The sequence below is a fragment of the Cryptomeria japonica genome, chromosome 6 (assembly GCF_030272615.1).
Source record: "Cryptomeria japonica chromosome 6, Sugi_1.0, whole genome shotgun sequence".
Classification (NCBI taxonomy): Eukaryota; Viridiplantae; Streptophyta; class Pinopsida; order Cupressales; family Cupressaceae; genus Cryptomeria; species Cryptomeria japonica.
Genome location: NC_081410.1, coordinates 390,859,367 through 390,876,885, shown reverse-complemented (window position 1 = coordinate 390,876,885; position 17,519 = coordinate 390,859,367).

Sequence of the window (17,519 nt, the reverse complement as noted above, 5' to 3'; positions counted from 1 at the left end):
CCATTTGACCCCCTTCCTCTATTGAATCCTCCTTTACCAGAGCCACTTTCTTGTTGCTCAGTGAGTTTAGACTCACCTTGTGTTCTTTGTTCCTGAACTTCTTCCTCCAAAGCCTCCCCCATGGCCTCTATTTTCTTTTCCTCTACCCCTGCCCCTATTACTACTTGAATCATGTTTTATTTTCAGTTTCTCTTCCACTTTAAGGGCAAGTTAATAGCTTTGATGAACTGTCTTTGGGCTCATTAGACTGAGTTCCTCCTGGATGTTCCACCGTAGACCATTTAGGTACCTAGAAACTTTGAGACTTTCTTCTTCCACCGCATGAGATCTAAGTCTAAGTTTATGAAACTCCTCTATATAACCACTTACATCAAGGTCTTTTTGTCTTAGGTTTTGTCTCTTCCTATGAATCTTCACTTCATAGTCATCAGGGAGATAGACTTCTTTGATTTTGACTAACATCCCTTTCCAAGAAGAGATGGGTGTTTTACCCATTTTCTTTCTCTCATCTTGCACAAATTTCCACCATGTGAGAGAAGCTCCTCTCATCCTAGACTTGGCCACTTTAACTCTTTGGGCTTCAATTATGCCTTCACCCTCAAAATGGTTCTCCATGCCCTCTATCCATTCTAGAACCACTTCTATTTCCATCTTACCAGTAAAGAATTGCAATCTTTCTAGTGATTTACCACTTAAGGCTTTCAATGCATTTAGGAAAGGTTCTTGTTCAAAGAAAGGATCAGGTTCAAGTACTTTTTCTATCTATGACACCTCTTTACCCTTCCCTTCTGCTCCTTCAACCTTTACCAACACTTCATTTGCCTTGGTTTCAACCTCACCAAGCTTACTTTTGAATTCATCAACTTCTCCTTTAGGAGTTTATTTTCTTCCTCTTGATCATCCACTTTTTTTGCCAACTCTGCATTAGTCACCATGGTTTTGTCTCCTATAGATTCCACTCAGGACTTCTACTCACCTAGCCCAAATCTTATAGGCTCTGATACCAATTTGATGGGGTTTGCCTAACTTGCTCACACTTCACCTAGTTGGTGTTGCTCAATTCCACCAACCTCTCCAAATCTAGCTTTTCTCCAAGACCTCCAAGTACTTCTCAATCTCTTCTAGGGCTTTTTCTTTTCCAATCTCAAGGTGTTTTCAGCAAGTGTTTAACTAGGAACCCAACCATTACCAAGTGACTCCCATATGCTCAATTGTGCTTTCTTGACAGCAACTTGTCAAATTCACCCCCATACTATTGTGAGTCATTGCAAATGTGTGGAGGTAGAAATTAACATGGAATTAATTCCATTTGGGTTCATTTGTGGTTTTCATTCATTATCTTTCCTACCAATTTCACCATTTTGCCTAAAAATAGGGCTATAAGGAATAAGCCCCTATTAGGCCTCCTAAATCCGGTTTTTTAGGGTTTAGAGGAAAATGGTCCAAAAGACCTTGTAACAAGGTTTTTTTTTCTTCAAACACTCACCCAACCCTAAGAGATTTTGGTAGTTTTGGTTTCCCAACTCGTCGTACAATGCCCTAACCCCAAAATGAAGGTTTGGTACGGTTTCTAGGTCTCTTAGCTGGCAGTGACTGATGAATTTAGTGAAATGGGAAACTAAAGGTCTTGTCAAGGATTATCCTTATATAGGAAACTCTTTATGGACTTCATGGACCTCTCCAAATTATTTGGTTGTGGTTTTGTGTTCACCTTTTCACTATGCACTCAAATTTCACCTTGTCTTCTCTAGTCGGATTGCTCCTGGACTCGCCTAGAACAAGGTGATAACCATGTCAATCTTCACTTCCAGAACTTCTCCCTACATATATACACTATACAAGTGGTTTCCTTCCATGTCCCAATAGGCCATGATGGTAGCACGGAGAGATTTTATGGGGCAACCATTTTACAAAGATTTGATATTTACAAGCCAAAACTGGCTGATTGGAAACAAAACAATGAAAACACTAACACACCCTATCTAAAAAGCTTGAAATTAAACAAATAACATTGAAACACAACAAAGAACTTCAATCCATAACTAGATCAATGGATTCAATCCATTTGTATTTGATGAATACTAAGAGGGGGGGTGAATTAGTATGCAAAAAAAATTCGCACTAAAACACTTTACAAGACTAGCAGTAAACTGGTAAAACAATTTAACAGACAAACCAATTAACAAACATGCAAACCAAATAGATAATAATGCATTTACCCATAGAAGCACAAACACCATAACACAAGATATTTGACATGGAAACCCAAATGGGAAAAAACCACGGTGAGATGGAACTCACAAGTCACTATCTGCAGAATAGGAACCAGACCGGTTAAGGTCTTACAATGTTCTTTACCAGAACAGATCCTGTTAGGAATCTCAATCTCTGTTAGGAGATAAGTCCGATTAAAGATTACCTTGCTAGAGGATTTTAGATCCACAGATGTGAACCACCTTTTTAGAGGGTTTACAAAAAGGCTTTTGGGCCTACCCAGTTAAGGGCTACAAACTTGTCAAAGATGTGAGTAATCAACAAGTGTTTGATCTATCTAATAGCACAGACTGCTCAGTTAGATCCTTGATAGCTAGTTCTTAATTCACTCTTGCATTACTTTAGTCTTCTACACACTCATATTCTTTACAACTCCTCAACTACCTTAAACCCTAGCAACAACATAAACTCTTTGCTGCAACCTCATCAACAACCTAAAACCCTAGAAATGGTGTCCTTATAAAGGAATCTGATTTCATGTCGGTCCAATAGGATTACATTAAAATTTCCTAGGTTCAATGAACCTGGACATACTTGGTACCACGACACAAAAAGCACTATTATAGTGTCGGCACCATCAAACAATCGGTGGATGGTAACTCATCACAAAATGTCAGTTGGTAACTCATCACAGAGTATTACCGGTTCATACAAAATACCGGTTGCTGGTTTGTCAAAATGAAGACTGGTAAAAATGTGTTATGCCGCTTTAATCCCTCGTACCACTTGGTATCCACGAACCGCTTTGGGGTCAACATGCCGCTTCAGTCCAGTAAAAACATTCTGCAAAACATCAATAGTCTAAAGGCTATAATACAACATACCTACAACATACCGATTGGAACAAATACCGGTTGTGCTCTAACTCATACATATAAAGAGGATCTTAATGCAAGTGTGTGTCCGTCAATGACAATCACAACATGAACATCAAAAATGCCAACAATCTCCCCCTTTGGCATTGATGGCAACACTTAGGAAAATAAAATTTTGACATCTAAGTGTTTTACAACAAAAACATGCCATTAGCAAAATTGCACCCCCTAAGCATATACACTATCCCTTTAACAATACAATGTATAGCACTTTTGCATATAGAGCATAAACATTGAGATATCAGAGCATATATCAAAGCATATAGCAGAATTTTAAATCCAGATACTTCTCCCCTATACTTCTCCAAAATAGATAGAGTACTTCTCCTCCTTTGCCAACAATGACAAAGTATCGTTGAACAACCCTATTTCCATTTGATATTAAAATAATAAAAGTTTATGACAACAAGGAATAATACTTGTCAAAAATAGATTTATAGTCCTGCAAGAATTATTTCATTGATAGAGACCAGGATTCAAGTAGGGAGGTGGCTACTTCTTTCTCTGTTTGCATCTGGGAGACCTGTTCTTCCATGGCATCAACTATGCTCATCTCCTGTGTAACTGTCAAAGCATCTAGATTCAAATAACACTTCTGAAGAATTTGTAGATGTGGGAGTAGAACCAGTTGTAGCTCCTACAAATCTCTAGACCGTGTGCTGATCTCTTGCTCCATTTTGGCTGACTGGATATGAAATCGGTGAATGGTTTGCCCATAAGTTGTGAAGGAATCATAAGGCGGCTTGAATGTGCTCAAGTAGGACTGCAAGTCCTATTCAAGTTTTTGCTTCTAAGCTAGTACATCATCATAGAACATATGGGGCTGATAGATTTTGTTGAGTAGCCTATTCCCCTCATCTGGAGCGTCCCTTATATCCTTTTGTTCTTTCTTCAGTTTAGTCCGGAGCTCATTCAACTTTTTCACCAGAGCTATATTAAGAGCCTTTTGATGCTCCTTCTTGACATTAGCCTCTACTGCCTCTCCAAGGCTCTGCACCTGATCATCTACTACTATGCATAGGATCTTTACTCTAGCTAATGATGAATCGGTGTTTGGAAGATTTGTACCAGGTATCAAACCGGTAAGCGTATCCATAGCTGCTTGGATTACATCCTGCTCCTTCTTCCGTCGAATGATTTCAAGGCGCTCTTGAGCTACCTTGATACTCTACATTAGCTCCATTTCACTTGCAAACTGGAGATCTATAGGACTAGAGAGGTCAGCTGGTTTGGCTTGACTCCTGATTGCCTTCAGAGTCTCCATCTGGGTGCTCTTCGCCGCTTCTCCTACCTTGTCCTCTTCCACTTTCTTCTTCTCTACTTCTCTCCTCTTCTCTGATTCCTTGTCCTCCTCAGCCTTTTTCTTTTTTGCCTCCTTCTTCTTCTCCTATTCCTTATCTTCTTTTTCCTTCTTCTTCCTCTCTGCTTCCTTGTTTTTCTCCTGTTCCTTATCCTCCTCTTCTTTCTTTTTCTTTTCATCTTCTTGCTTCTTTTTCTCCTCTTCATCCTTCTTCTGCTTCTCCTCTTCATTTTTCTTCTTCTTCTCCTCTTCCTTCTTCTTTTTCTCCTCTTCATCTTTCTTCTTTTTCTCTTCTTCATCTTTCTTCTTCTTTTCCTCTTCATCTTTCTTCTTTTTCTCTTCTTCATCTTTCTTCTTCTTTTCCTCTTCATCTTTCTTCTTTTTCTCTTCTTCCTTCTTCTTCTACTTCTCTTCTTCATCCTTTTTCCTCTGCTCTGCCTCTTCCTTTGTCGCTTCCTGTCTGTCCTCAGCTTTCTTCTCCTGTTCAGCCTGTTGCTCTTGTCCTGTTGCCTTAGATGGTATTTCCTAAGTAACATCTTCTTCATCCAAGGCATCAACATCAATAGTGTCGACCGGTTCATCAACCGGATTTCCTTCATCATAAACTACTTCACCCGGTTTGGATATAACCGGTTCTTTCTCAGCTTGCCAATTGGCTTCAGCCACTCGATGCATCTTCAGAGCATCTAGAGCATGAGTGTGTGTATCCTTGAGCACTCCCTTACCTTTTCCTTCTAGTAACAGGAGTCTTCTTCTTCTCATGAAGAAAAGGCCTTTGTATTTGTTCATTACAATGAATAGTTCCGAATTTGATACATCAAGAAAATGTTCAGCAAAAACTTTTTCTCTCATTTCCTATTCCTGCTCTATGGCAATGCACCATTTATTGTCTAAGGACTTATACAAAGAATCCGGTGTTTCAGATCTAATTTCTAAAGGGGACCGGTCATTAACACATAAATATTGAATTATTTCTTTTTCCACCGCCTCCTTTTCATCATCATTAAAGTCATCAAAATAATTAATTAAATCATTCAATACTTTTCTCCTAATGTTTTTGATAGTTCTTTGACAATGTGTCAAAGGTTTGTAGGAGGAGATATCAATATTTACTAGTGCAAATGATGTCGATTCATTCTTTGTCTTCTTTCTTGTCTGTCTCGCCTTCTTGGGCTGCTCCTCAAACACAGTTTCTTCTGAGTCCAGAGAGTTGCTTTTTGTCTTCCTTTTCCTCTCGAAGACTTTAGCCGGTGCTGCTTCCGGTTTCTTTTTGGCTGGTGACTGCTTGGTCACTTTTGGAGTTGCAGTAGTAACTGGTGTTGATGCTGCAGGCACTGCCTTTGCCTTCTTTACTGCAGGTTCTTTTCCTTTCTTTGCAAAGGGTTCCTCGACTAGTGTAACCCTTTCCAGATAGGTTCCGGTCCTCTTTGCCTTAGGATCAAGAGGTGAGGCAATAAGGGTAGAGGCATACCCTTTCAGCATGTCATACATCACCTCATAGCCCATTGGCTCAACTTATTCCTATCTTGGCTCAACAGCCTCCATTATGCATTGATCCACCTTGATGGTGAAACAAATGTCATCTTCATATTTCTTGATGATATCACCTAAGATCCTCATCCTTTGGCTCATTTTTCGTCTGAACTCATCAAAATACTTGTTCAGAACTTCAGGATAACTGGTTCCCACTACTTGCAAAATTTCCTTTATCTGTTTGGTAACCGGTTGGTCTGCAGACCACTGAATGTCTCCCACTCCTGGGAAGTATCCTTGAAAGTAAAAGAACAACCCAACCAATAGTTGTCCAAACTTGAACCTCAGTGCATTATCTTGTTTGATTTTCAGGTTCAATAGGAGTTTCCTCTGCATACAGATGCATAGGTCAAATGATGCATCCTCCTTTATCATCTGATAAGCGGCATTTACCACTGCAGCAGATATGGAGTTAATTCTGTTGGCTGAGAATGTTCGGTAACCAATCACCATATATGCATACTTCACCAGATCATCCTTGATTGAATTGACTGGCATGCCATGTGAGTCACTCACTGAACCAGTGAGCTTGGACATTTCAGTTTTGCTAACCGTCCTTAGGGCTGGCACATCCCCTGTATTGCAGAAACTAGTGACTACATGAATTGCCTGCAGCGTGATATCATGTGTCCTCTCCAGGTACATCTTGTCACTGTGGACTCTTCTCAAAATGATCCTTATGTGATCTTCTATAAAATCTTCCAGGAAGTAGACAGCATTGTGGAGTTTCTTCTTCTCCAAGATATTATACTCTAGTTTGATTTTCTTATCCTTGCCACAAAACAAATCTAACTGGGAGTGGATAGCTAGAGACCCTAGGTCTTCTATTTTGCAGTCTATGTAGTCAGAGATTCCATCTTCTACTATCACACCAGTCGGAACTTGTGATAGGGCATTATACTTGGACTTCCGTTGAATAAAATTTGCAGACTCGACAGATGCACTAGAACTGGTATGAGATGCGGAAGCCATGATAGAAACCTTAAGAACTCAAGAAATACCTTTTGAAACATGTGAAATTAGGGCTTGCGGATTCTCCTTTACTTCACACTCTGTCAGTTGTTGAATCACCACTTTGTGTTCTCCACTTGACCGTTTCCAGTTTGAATTTGAATCTCCTTCACGGTTTCTCAATTTCTCCAAATCTCTGCTCAAATCGCCTTTTCATCACTCTACTCTTTGAAAAAAAATTCTTTGCTCGAAAACTAATAGTGAGAAATGATTTCAAAAATGCTTTTAAACATAGTCCTCACCTACCGTCATTAATGCTCCTCCATTAGGACATAAACCCTAATTTTGCCATTTTACCATTTCTGGTCTTCTGTCAAACGACAAGTATAACATACCGGTTAAGGTCTTTTACCGGTGACAACTGGGGGTTCAAAACATTTTGTCGTTTGCTCCCCCTAAGCTTTCCTGAAGCTTAGTTTGTCGGTTTTGTGACTTCCACACTAGGTGCAGAAACTGGTTCCTCTTGTAACACTGTTGGTTTCTCCTTCTAGATTTTGTTCATGTCCACTTGAATAGTGTCAACATCAATGTTTCCTTCTGGAGTGACCAGTATATCATCAGATATGCTCTTTCTTGATCTACAGAATCTAGCAATGTGACCTGGTTTGTTGCAGTGATAGCAGACCAATCCAGGTGCTCTCCAAGGTCCATTGTTCATGCTTCCATTCTTCCTTCTGCATGTTGCAGCAGTATGACCATGACCATGACAGATCATACAATTTTCTCTCCATCTGGTTGTTGCTTGATAACCACCACTTCTTGGCTGATGATTGAAGGTATTAAACCAGTTGTGATTCCGGTTCACAAAAGCTTCAGGACCAACTCACAAACGCGCCTATAGACTGCACAAGCGCGCCTGAACAACGCAAACGTGCCTGTTTGACATAAATGTGCCTACATTATTCATAAACGCGACTTTGGCACACAAACGCCCCTTCAGGACGCAGACGCGCCCACATTAGACTCAAATGCGCTTCCAGACGCAGACGCGCCTGGCACCGACGCAGACGCGGTTGCACGTTTTTGCACTTTTTTTGTGCCCTATTCCTAAGCGCATTTATTGCTAACTAGCATGCATTAATGACAAAATTGAATGTGTCAAAGTACGAGGAGGTTTGGTGGTACTTACCGCCTCTCCTGCCTCTGCTGGTCTCTGAAATCGGCGAACGCGGTCGAATCTGTGTACGAAAGCCATCGCTGCTGACTGTTGCTACTCTTTTTCTCGCTCTGCACTGTGATCTCATGAGGATGTGGATGACAATGAGGATGTCTTTTGCCCGTGGTCTATCTTATAGCCTACCCTAGCCCTCGCCTTCATTTCCTGAGTCAGTCTTCATCATCCCGTGACTCTGTCACTTTATTCGGTTAGTCCATTCTAGCCTTTCTTTCTTATCGAGAGATTGTCTGCAATCTTTCCAAACATTTTCATCCAATCTCTCGAGGGGGCATATCATTCCCATTCTGGGGCAACTCTGTATCAGTTCATCTTATCTTCTTTGAAACAACACGACAAGCCGCATTGTCTCAAAGAGGGGCAAAATGTAGACACCTAAAATTGTCTAGTCTATTTTATTTATTTAATTATCTAAGCCTAATTCTTCTATTAATTAAATAAATCCTTATTTATTTAATTAATTCATTTATCCTCTTCTAGCCTTATTTCTCATTTAAATAAATACATTTATTTATTTAAATTATCCTTTTCCTAAATTAAATAAATATCTTATTTATTTAATTATCCCACTTCTACTATTAATTAAATAAATCTTTATTTATTTAATTAATTCATTAGGCTTTTCTACACATGACACATGTCATTCATCTCTTAATTCATACACTACCTACCCCTTTCATTATTTTACTATTTCTTCTACCTACCCTCTAATCATAGCCGACCTCTTTTTACACCTCTCAATCTTATCCCTCCATTTCATATTGTGTCTTCTATTTAAGGAGATGCCTTCTTCATTATCAAACCCTAATCACTCATGCTAATCAAGCATTCTAATGACTGAAAACCCTAATCGACAATTTGGAGGACTTGACTACACTACGATCCTACTTGCAACCACATTCCATTCTTTGTTGAGCTCTTGTGCATATAAAATATGAGAGCAAATATATCAAGCAAGATCAATGGAGATAGGAAGAATGGAGATCAAAACCCTATTGGACATGTGATGGTATAATCTTTGTGATTTCATGTGATTCGCATTGTCTTAGGTAATCTTCATATGTTATGGTGGATCTTTGTTGATTGTTAGGCTAGGGTTTTGTGGTTGAATTCATTTAGTCTTTCAATATTGTTATTATTGTTATCCATTTTCACCATATACATTTTGGCACGCCCGGTGGGACTCTTGTCCCTTTGCATTTAACCTTTTTTTGTTGCAGATTTTGCGTTTTTGAAGTTGCAGATCGGACATTTTTGGACGACATTTTAGGTTTTTTCCACGTCTGCGAACTTTCGGATCACGTCTCTGATTTTCAGGAGCGTCTGCGGATACTGGAGTCGCATCTGTGTTTTTGACAAATTTTATTTTGCAGGTCTCAGACAGGAGCGTCTGTGTTTTATAAGCGCGTCTGTGTTGTTTTTGATCGCGTCTGTGTCCGATAAGGGCGTCTGTGATTTTTGACCGCGTCTGTGAGTCACAGAACCGCGTCTGTGTCGTGGGTAACAGCGTCTGTGTTTTGAATGTTTCGGAATTTTCAAATTTTCATTGATTCGGTTTTCAGATTTCGTACTTAGGGTTTCAGATCTAGTTTATTTTTGGACTAACCCTTTCAGATCTAGCTAACTAAGTTGGTGCAGCTCGCCTTGGAAGCTAAAACGTTTTGGTTGAAGGCCCCTCTTTCACAAAGTCTTTTGGGTTTCTAAAATTCACCTAACTTGTGTGCTTGCAGGAAGGGGTGATCATTTGAAACAACCCAAACTACTAACAAATTTTGTTGCAGGTCCTTGGCTAGGGTTTTAAAATTTTGTTGTGTGCCTTGTTTTCATAGATTAGCAAACATTTCCATTGGTGCACTAAAATTGAATCATTGTCTTTTGTGTCTTGAGCAATAGGCTCTTTTTGTTTAATCTTTAGAGGGCCTGTCTTCCCGTATGGTCATTAGGACTACTAGTGAGAAGAGAATGACCCAAGTGGTAGCGAGGAAAACCCACCTCATCCGAACCACTATAATCAAATGTATTCATGGTGAAAACTATGAATAACGTGTGCTGATTAGTTCATACCGACACTATGTCTCCCCATAAACCCATTTGATCAAATTTATTCGATCATTTGTAGGGCGTAACCCCTACCGACTGGGAGCCTTCTGTATTTACAGAGCTGAAAGTGCCGCATGTATGGCCACACGAGCGGATGCCCTTACTAGCACCATTTTTTTAGAGGCCCAAATCCTTCTAGTTGTTGGGGCAGGAGGTCAGACCTCTGGTAGCGGCCCACACACATACGGTTCTTAGTAGAGATACAAAGTTCGCCATGGGGAGTTTTCATGGGGACTGATGCTTGGCTGACCCGAGAAGTGAGTGCCGAGGGTGGAGCCAGTGAGGTCAAGCATCTAAGTATCCGCTCTGAATAGCGTAGCCTCGGGGGTAAAACCCTATGTGGGATCAACAACTATTGTCTTGGCCAGCCATAAGAATTGTGCTTGACTTATGTTAAACATTCAAAGCATTCAAGACCAAACAACAAAACATTGTGTCTTTTGTGTCTTCAAGTGTATGCAAAACATTTTACATCAAACAACACACTTTTGGAGTCTAAACATTTGCAAACATTGAGTCCTCATCAACATTGTGTCCTCTTGTCACGAAAAACAGTCACACAGTCGGATTTGGTCACAGCAAAACAACTTCACAGATTGGAAAAATTGCACGAAGTTTACAGAAACGCGTCTGTGTCTGTTTTAACCGCGTCTGAGTAATCTAAGCATGTTTTTGAAGGGCATAATAGCGTTTGTGTGTCTAAAAGCGTCTGTGTCGAACAGAAACACATTTGTGTCTGGGAATCGCGTCTGTGAAGTATACAGTCGCGTCTGTGTCCAGAATTGCAAAAAACCTTTACAGTCTAGCAAACATAAACAAGAAAATCGCAGAAGCGCGTCTGGGTTAAATAGAGTAGCGTCTATGTCCTAAAACCGCGTCTGTGAAGTATACAGGCGCGTCTGTGTTCAAAATTGCAAGAAAAATTTTACAGTCCAGCAAACAAGAGAAATCAGTTTCGGAATACTTGAGCTTCCTAGGTTGTTTCTTCAGGTTTCATCTAGCATTCAACCTGTCTCTGGGTCTCATACAGTCCATCATTGCTTCACATCTCATTTTACATTCATACTTGTCTAAACTTGAGTCAAAAGGTCACTTGCTTGTCCTCATCATACTTTGTCAACATACTACATACAACTACACTTTGCTAAGTGGTCCCTCATCAAGGTTTCTTACCTTTGGGTCTCATTTGGTCTTACTTAGAGTCAAGGTCAGCTTACCTCATCAAGAGAAACTATCCTCTCTTTGGAAGTCACACCTACTCTACTACATACATACTTGGTCTTACACTTTGGACATTGCAAGTAAACTTCAGATTCATTTACACTCCATACAACTCTTGGTCTTCCATACTCTTTCCATTTTTCATCTAGTCTTACACATCTTGGTCAAACACCTAGTTCATAGTTGAAACCCGTCTTCAAAAATCTAGAAGAAAAGCTAAAGAAGCTCAAGAGTCCGCCAACATGAGTTCTTATGAGTATGATAATGATTTATTTTTCAATCCTGAGCACACTACACTACCTGACATGGATGTTTATAGACACATTCCAAATGTGGAAAACGCAGACACTACAAACAACAAGGCTACACACAATGACAATGTGGACAACTTTTCAATACAATCAGCAGATGTAGAAGAATCCATAATGAATCCTCATTTCAATAGATTGGTTGAAGAGATAATGAAGAGGGATAGACAATACTTCTTACACATGATGGCACAAAGTGGAGCTAAAATACCTCATGACTTTGACATGTCTCAACTTATGGAAAACCGACCCTCGCAACAAACTCACTCCAACATGGATCAAAGGAGACCCAATAGTGGAGGAAATAGAGGACCGCATATGGTACCTGAATCACCATCAGCTTTGCTTCAAAAACCAGAAATCCCACATACACACGGTCAAACATATGATACTTACCTTCGAAGACCATTATGGAAGTCTTATGCAGATAGATATGCTCAATCACATGCTCAAGCTATGGATCAATCAAAACAAGTGGACATTCAAAGGCTTGCTCAAAATTTGGACACAAGGAAACCTCATGTCAAATTTGGGGGCAACACAATAGAACATGACGTGCCTATAGAATATGGTATATATGCACAAAATAGATATGGGGTTCCTCAACATGAAGCTATACCAAGTGCTCCCTATATGCCGCATCAATATAAACCTCCTCCATATGAACATGTCTATGATCAATATCATCCATACATGCAACAAGCTCCTCCTCAAATTGGTGTCCCAAACATGGGGTATGCTACAAGAAATCGATCGCCACCTAAGAATAATTTGGAGCAACAAATCAGAGATTTACAAAAGAAAATGGAGGACTTGACTACACTACGATCCTACTTGCAACCACATTCCGTTCTTTGTTGAGCTCTTGTGCATATAAAATCTGAGAGCAAATATATCAAGCAAGATCAATGGAGATCAAAACCCTATTGGACATGTGATGGTATAATCTTTGTGATTTCATGTGATTTGCATTGTCTTAGGTAATCTTCATATGTTATGGTGGATCTTTGTTGTTGTTAGGCTAGGGTTTTGTGGTTGAATTCATTTAGCCTTTCATACACAAACATCGAATAAAGCGAGTCCTGATAGATGGAGGAGTTGGTCTAAACATTTGTACATTGAGCACAATTAAACAATTGGGATATTCCGATAAAGTTGTGAATTCAAAAAATCAAATCACCATCAAGGCATACGATGATGAAGAACGCTCATCCAAGGGCACGGTCACCTTACCTCTAAGAATTGGGCCAGTTACAAAGGATGTGGTTTGTCAGGTCCTGGATTTAGATCTCACTTATAATATATTGCTAGGATGTCCTTGGATTCATGAAATGAGGGCAGTCCCATCGACATATCACCAATGCATTAAGTTTCCTCATAATGGAGTCGAGGTAACAGTTAACGGTGATCCTAATCCGTTCATATATTGCAATAACCTGAGATCACATACGGAGACCATCATTCCCAGTAATCGTGAAGCTATTCCTTCTTCAGCATACATTGACCCTGAGTCATTGAAACCTTCGACATCAAAACAAGGTGAACTTAAAGGCAAATTTCAAGACAAAGGCATGGGAGAATACACTTTAAATTAGACCATGTATTTACGACAAGTCATGAGCTCTCCAAAAGAATATGGAAGGCCACATCCTAACAAGCAAACATTCATCATGACGCTCAAATGGGATCCTACTACCTTTCAAAGATGGGGCGAACTAGAAGAGGAAGATTTATACAAAATGCTCTATAAAGACATTGAAGATGACACACAAGATCAGATCAGTATACCCTGTGAGAAATATGGCAAAGGCTTCAAGATTTTACAAAAATTTGGGTATGATGGAAAAAGCCCTCTTGGATTACGCAAAGAAGGCGTTATGGAGCCCTTACAACCTGAATTGACTATAAAAAGGGAACGCTCGAAGGGACTTGGTTTTCTGACTTCCAAGATCCACACTAAAAGGACAGAAGAGGCATCACAAATCAAAATTGCCAAAATTCAACAAGAGGATTGCTATTCCACAGACTCCAATGAATGGGAATGGGGTTCAGACAAATCCTCCAGTGACTATGAGCTCACCAAGACATTTAGAGAGCCAGGTGAACCCACAGAAGAGGAGGAGTTTTATAACAAATTCAGAGTTGGTCAAGAAACAACCCATGAGGAGTCTAGACCGTCCTTGTCTCAAGGTTCTAGGTTGAAATCACATAGGATGAGAACACCTGTTCCGGAATGCGCTACTAGTAATGATAATTTGGACTCGCTCGTGATCGAGACTGATGAGGAGAGTGCCATCGATGACATCGACGATTGCCTCGATATACCCGAATATAACCATATCTTCACTCTTAGCCCTGCAAACTCCGAAAACATTAAAGGCCTTCCCCTTGTTCACCACCAACTCATTGACTGGGATTATGAAGGACCAGCACAATTTGACACATTCCAAAATGATGAAGCTTTTATTGATTATCTAGGCATACGAAATGATCTTCCCCCTGGAGACCACAAAGCGGGATACACCATATAACTCAATAGCGTGGCATATTTTGGTGAGGGTGTCGGACCTTCCAGTCGCAAAAATGTGAAAATAAGAACAAATCAAGGGTCTTATGGCGAAAACCACACTGTGGCGCTATCTGACCCCAAAAAAGTAAAAAGAAAGGACGTATCTGAGGGTGAAAACCTCTCTGAGGCGCTCGAAGATGGAAGGCTCGACATTCTCCCAGCATCATATGAGGAAAAATCATCCATGTTGGTAGAGGAGACTATCAAAACAAACATCGGTACAGAAGAGGTTCCACACAACATATTCCTAGCTCAATCACTGACAGAGTCTGAAAGGTCGAAATTCGTAAGTTTCTTCAAAGAGCGACAAATCAACTTTGCATGGTCATACGCTGATATGCCTGGACTGGATCTGGATTTGGTAATGCATCATTTGACAGTCAAACCAGGGGCAAAGCCAGTGAAACAGAAATTAAGGAAAATGCATCCACAAGTGGCATTACTAGTCAAAGCAGAGCTGGAGAAATTATTGGATGTCGGATTCATACGCCCAATTGATTATCCAGAATGGATCTCTAACTTGGTACCTGTCAGTAAACCAGATCGCAGCATCAGAATATGCACAGATTTCAGAGACATCAACAAAGCTTGTCTAAAGGATGACTTCCCATTACCAAACATTGACTTGATTGTTGATCTCACAGCAGGTCATGAAATGCTATCATTAATGGATGGATTCTCTGGCTATAATCAGATAAGAATTGCACCCGAGGATCAACACAAAACATCATTCACTTGTCCGTGGGGAACTTTCTATTGGAATGTCATGCCCTTTGGGCTAAAAAATGCAGGTGCTACATATCAAAGAGCTATGACTACTATCTTTCATGATCTCATGCACATAACCATGGAAGATTATGTTGATGATCTCTTGGGTAAATCAATAGACAGAGATACACATTTGGACATACTTTCAGTCGTCTTTGATCAGTTGGAAAAGTACAAAGTAAGACTAAACCCTAAGAAATGTGTCTTTGGAGTAACCTCCGGGAAACTCCTAGGATTCATCGTGTCCAAAAGAGGAATTGAAGCAAATCCAGCAAAAGTCAAAGCTATCTTGGAAATGCAACCACCAAGAAATATCAGTCAACTTCGATCCTTACAAGGCAGACTCCAGTCCATACAAAGATTCATAGCACAACTGGCGGATAAGTGTAATCCTTTTCAGCACCTGCTACATAAAAACATCAAATTCAAATGGGATGACAACTGTCAACAGGCTTTCCAGACGCTCAAATATTATCTTCTAAATCCACCAGTTCTGATGCCACCAGTTCCTGATCAACCACTGCTACTATACATATTAGCTACTCCAACAGCACTGGGGGCACTCTTAGCACAACAAATAGCTGACGGCAAGGAAAAAGCAGTATACTATATCAGTCGCACATTGGTAGGATATGAGCTAAACTACACACCAATCGAGCGTGCATGTCTCGTCGTGGTCTTTGCTTCACAGAAATTATGACATTACATGCTTACTCATAAGACTAAGTTGGTTGCAAGAATTGATCCATTAAAATACCTTCTCAATAAAGCTACACTTACTGGGCGACTGGCCAAGTGGGTAATGATACTGAGTGAATTCAACATTGAGTATGTGGACAGAAAAGCAATAAAAGGACAAGCAATTGCGGATCAATTAGCAGATGCTCCCATGATAGATGATGTTCCTCTAAGTTCAGAATTTCCAGATGAATCCATTTTAACAATGTCACATGCAAAGCCATGGCAACTGTACTTCGATGGCTCATACACACAGCATGGGGCAGGAGCTGGTATTCTCTTTATAACTCCTCAAGGCGATTCTATACCAAAATCATACCGCTTATCATTTCCTTGCACCAACAATATAGCGGAATATGAGGCATTAACAACAGGATTACGAATTGCAGTTCAATGGAAGATCTAGGAACTTCGTGTTTTTGGAGACTCCCAACTTGTTATCCGTCAAGCAACTGATGATTACCAAACAAAAGATGAAAAATTACTGCCTTATAAACAAATGGTGGATAATCTGAAACAGCACTTTACAAAGATAGACTTTGAGCAGATACCAAGAGAGCAAAATCGCGCCGCAGATGCCATGGCTACAATTGCTTCATTGATTGATTTACCTCCAAACGAGACCCACTATGAGTTCTTGGTAGACAACCTGTTGGTTCCGTCATATGAGATCACTCCTACTGAAATGATATGCGTTGTTGGTCCCGAATCCCAGTTATATGGTTCCATATTCACATGTCTTCGCGACAATATCTTACCTCCTGATCTATCAAATAACCAACATCGTACTTTCATTCGCCAATCCTCTTGATATGTCATTTTAGCTGATATCCTATACTGGCGAGGTCTAGATGGCACTCTTCTTAGATGTCTAGAAAGCGACGAAGCTCAGATTGCGTTACGTGAAGTGCATGAAGGGATATGTGGTCCACATGCTAGTGGTCCTACCTTGGCCAAGAAACTCATCAGGACTGGATATTACTGGCCCAATATGGAGAAAGACTCATATCAGTTTGTCAAGAAATGTAAGCAATGTCAAATTCATGGAGACCTCATACATGCGCCGGCACAAGAACTACAACCACTTGCGTCTCCTTGGCCCTTTTGTCAGTGGGGACTCGATCTCATAGGCAAGATTCACCCTCCTTCTTCCAATGGTCATAAATTCATTATCACTGCCACAGAGTATTTCACAAAATGGATTGAAGCCATGCCTCTCACACAAGTCACTGGAAAACAAATTGCTACATTCATCCTTAACTATATCATATGCCAATATGGTATTCCTGTGTCCATTATTACTGATAACGGGCGTCCCTTCAAAAATCAGGATGTTCGTGAACTCTGTGACCGCTTCCATATTTCCCATCGTTTCTCCACACCATATTACCCCCAAGGTAATGGCCAAGCTGAGGCGTCTAATAAAACAACCCTTAAAATCCTCAAGAAGACAGTCGACGACGCTGGCCGTAATTGGCATATCCAACTCAATCCTGCACTTTGGGCCTACTGCACAAGTGTCCGCACACCTACAGGAGCTACACCATATTCACTTGTCTACGGTGCTGAAGCCATCTTGCCTATTGAGGTCGAGTTACCCTCTTTACGAGTCTCTTTGCAAAACATCATCACTGATGAAGACTACAAG